Source organism: Nannospalax galili, unplaced genomic scaffold (assembly GCF_000622305.1).
Source record: "Nannospalax galili isolate Female #2095 unplaced genomic scaffold, S.galili_v1.0 scaffold543, whole genome shotgun sequence".
Classification (NCBI taxonomy): Eukaryota; Metazoa; Chordata; class Mammalia; order Rodentia; family Spalacidae; genus Nannospalax; species Nannospalax galili.
This window is the reverse complement of record NW_008352270.1, coordinates 4783130-4787178: the sequence shown is the minus strand read 5'-3', so window position 1 is coordinate 4787178 and position 4049 is coordinate 4783130. Positions and strand designations below refer to the sequence as shown.

Below are 4049 nucleotides of genomic sequence, written 5' to 3'. Positions count from 1 at the left end.
GGGCCAACTGTATGGCCTTAAACACCCAAAAGGAAAGTATAACCAAAGATTAAAGGGGCCAGTATAATTTCTTAGGAGTTCATATGCATAGCTAAAGGCTACATAACAAGCAACAATGCCAGATAGGAGATACCTTCTTTTGAGTTGTTGGCCAGGGTGGCCAAAGGGACTCCCAGATAGTAACCCAACACAGAACTGCGAAAATGAACAGCAGACCCCAATCTTATCTAAAGGAATATTGACAACTGATTGCTGCTGGATGAGGAACAGCTGATGTTCTCAAAACAGGGATGTCTAGATAGGCTGACTAGATTCAGCAGATGGACAAGTAATGGAGAATGGCTGGGGGTGTCGACAACACAATGGACAGTAAGAGGGATGACAGAGTATATGGGCTGCAGTATGTGGGAGGGGGGAAGGCTATGGGAGCGTGCCATTTGGGAAATGGGTATATAGATGAATAAGATTGTGTGGGATGTTCTGTATGATATACACACAGAAAAAATCAACATTTTTTTAAAGGACTTATATTTGAGGAAGAAGCATAGGAATTTACTTCATTGTTAAATAGTAGAGGTGGCAAACATTGCCAGTGAAATATACCTGATGACTTTTATCCATGCTTAGGTACTAAGGATCCGAGTGTAACTGACTGTGACTAGTAATCATCAGATACATAGAGATTAAAGATACATGTGCAAACATTTAAATGTTAGTAGCATTAAAAATGTAGGAAACAGCATATTTTAAAATGAAATGGAGATCTTCTTTAAAGGGTAAAAGTTCATTCAATTTTATATCTTATAGGGTTTATACTGAGTTCAATATTACATAACTGTATTAATTCACCTGTGAACCTAAAAACTTACAGCCACTGTTGAAAGAGATGTATCCTTGCTCTGTAGTGTGTTACTGAATATGTTAAAGCTGTAATGAAATACTTCTGATCATGTGGTTATTAAATTTTTTTTTTCAAGACAGGGTCTTCCTGTAGCCCCAGCTGTCCTGGAACTCACTATGTAGGCCAGGCTGGCCTTGAACTCACAGAGATCAGCCTGCCTCTGCCTCCCAAGTGCTGGGATTAGAGGCGTGCACCACCACACCCGGCTGGTTATTAAATTTTTTAAAAATTAAAAAAAATAATTCTTCAAAGCATAAAAATTTGCTCCCTAATAATTGGTAGGTGTGAAAAACATTACCACTGTAACTGACTGTGACTAGTAATAATCAGATATAAAGAGATTAGAAACACATGTGCATCTTAGTGTCACTTGTATTAAAAATGAATTTTTCTGTATGAAACTTTTAATATTGAAATGGAGATCTTTTTTAAAGTTTAAAACCTCATTTAATTTATAGGATTTATATGGGGTACAATATTGTATAACTGTATCAATTCAACTGTAAAACCTAAAAATTACAGCCAATTTTGTAAGAGATGCATCTTAGCTCTGGAAATTATTATTGAACATGTTAATGCTGTTGTAATGAAATGCTTCTTATAATTATGTGGTTTTTAAATAAATAATTTTTTTAAATCCTATAATTTACAAAAACAAAGTTTTATCAGCAAATCTTTGAGTCTCTCTTTCTGACTGAAACAGGAGAATATTACAAGCAAGATGCTTCAAATTTATTATAAGAATCAAATTGCTCACAGTATATGGAAAGGGTTTTAGGTAGATTAAAAGATGAAGATATTCGATGTTGGAAATATTTAAATCCAAGTTCATCTGCTAGAGATCCATGAATGTCAGCAACGGGTCGTAGCAGACCACTAACAGTTCCTACATGCAGAATGCCATAATGTCATTCAGCAAAAGAAGAATGACATGGCAAACATGTATGTCTTAGTCTGTGCTGTGTCCACTGGCTTACCACATATGATTTAGGAGTTGCAAAATCATTTCCATAACAGAGGCCTTTGAGCAACCAGTAACCTTACTCAGGAAAATATGCCAACACTATTTATGGAATCAATTTTGGAAGTACATGGTAAATTTTTTCAGCTTATCAACACTGCTTTGCATGATGATCACCATTTTATGCTTTAGATAAGGCCCTTACATCAGCTGTAAATAACAGAGTGCCCAAGTCTGTTTGCAAAGTGCCTAAACTGCTTGCTAAGTACCGTGACAACTTGCTAAAGAAATCAGCAAAGGGAATGAGGGAGAATGAACAAACAAACCAGCTTCATCACTGTTTTTAAATATATTGATGATAAAGATGTTTTACAAAATTCTATGCAAGCATGCTGGCAAAACATTTAATTCACGGGTTATCTATGTCTCTGGATTCTGAAGAAACCATGATCAACAAATCAAAGCAAGTTTGTGGTTATGAGTTTACTAGCAAGCTGCATCAGATGTATATAGACATGAGTGTCAGTGCAGGTCTCGGCAAGAAGTTTAACAGTTTTATTAGAAACCAAGACACAGTAATAGATGTCCTACAGGCTAGTTGCTGGTCTCTCACTCAGTCTCCTTCATCCACGTTTGCAGTTCTCCAGGAGTTAGAAAAACAGTGTACAGATGTTTGAATTATGTTATAGCCAGCATTTCAGTGGAAGGAAATTTACTTGGCATGCTATCTCTGTGCAGGCGAAGTTAAAATAAACTATTTGGGAAACCATATGTAGCTATGGTTACAGCCTACTATGTGGCAGTTCTTGCCTTTAACAACAGCAAAATTGTGTACTACAAAGAACTTCAAGATAGCACTCAGATGAATGAAAAGGAACTGACCAAAACAATCAAACCATTGCTTGATATGAAAATGAATAATCATGATTCAGAAGAGGAAGATATTGATTCAAAATCGTCATTTTCATTAAATATGAACTTCGGTAGTAAGAGAACAAAATTTAAAGTAACTACATCATTGCAGAAAGATACACCATAGGAAATGCTGTAGATGAGGACCAGAAGATGTATCTCTAAGCCGCTATGGCTTCGGCACAATGTTCTCATTCAAGAGATGATTAACCAGTCAAGAGCCAGGTTCAGTTCCAGCCTCAGCATGGTGAACAAGTGCACAGAAGTTCTGATAGACAAGCAGTGCGTTGAGCAGTCATGCGTCTCCAGACAAACACAGTTACATCACGTGACACCCTCTCGGATGCGTGTGTGAGAACATCATTGCCGGCACAATTTGGAGTGCTCCTGTGGGAAAAAGCCGGTCCATGGTGATTTGGCAGCTCCTGCTTATCTGCTCTTTACAACATCACCGGTGCCACATCATGAGCGTCAAAGAAAATGCCTAGAGCTATTTCAAGGTCATGTCATTATGACATTTCTTAAAACGTTACTGAAAGAATGAGTGAAGTATTGCTGGAATGTAGAAATTTGGTTGGGTGCCATGCTTTCTCTCCCCTTCCTGTTTGCAGTTTGTGTGTGTGTGCGTGTGTGTGTGTGTGTGTGTGTGTGTACATGTGGTGGGGATACAATCACCTGCATGTGTCAGCATGGAGGCCAAAGGCCAAGTTCAAGCATGTTCCAACTAATTTTTTGAGCTGTATGGATGCTGGGATCTGAACTCAGACCCTCATGCTTGTATTGTTTACTTTCAAAATATAAAAATCACTCCTATCCTCAGGCCTCTTGGGGTAAGTCTATAGCACAGTCCTCCGCGCCTTGACTACCCAAGCTACATTCACCCTTCCATCTCCCCCGCTGTTCACTACTCCCAGTTTGGGACCTGCGCCATTCCTAGTCTTGGGGCCCCAGACACCTGGGGAACCAATACTGCTTCCTGATCCTTCTCACCCAGACCAACTTAGTGCCTTTCTTGGGCCCCAGGAGCACCGCTTCTGGTCCTGGCCCCGCATTCACCTCTCTCTGCGACCTGGGACCTGCACCACCGGCTACCTCTCCTAGCCTGCACTCCTATCCTCAGGCCTCTTGGGGTAAGTCTATAGTGCAGCTGCGCCTTGGCTCCCCAAGCCACATTCACCCTTCCATCTCCCCCACTGTTCGCTACTCCTAGTTTGGGACCTGCGCCATCCCTAGACTTGGGGCCCCAGACACCTGGGGAACCAATACTACTTCCTA

The 4049-nt window shown here is 40.0% G+C and overlaps 1 protein-coding gene and 1 pseudogene across 2 annotated transcripts in view; both read left to right on the top strand.

The window, feature by feature from the left end:
* LOC103746897 overlaps window positions 1–3106 on the top strand; it is a 10399-nt pseudogene extending 7293 nt beyond the window's left edge.
* The window catches only part of Wdr64 (WD repeat domain 64), a 159834-nt gene that overhangs the window by 77262 nt on the left and 78523 nt on the right, over window positions 1–4049 (top strand). The window lies entirely within an intron of this gene.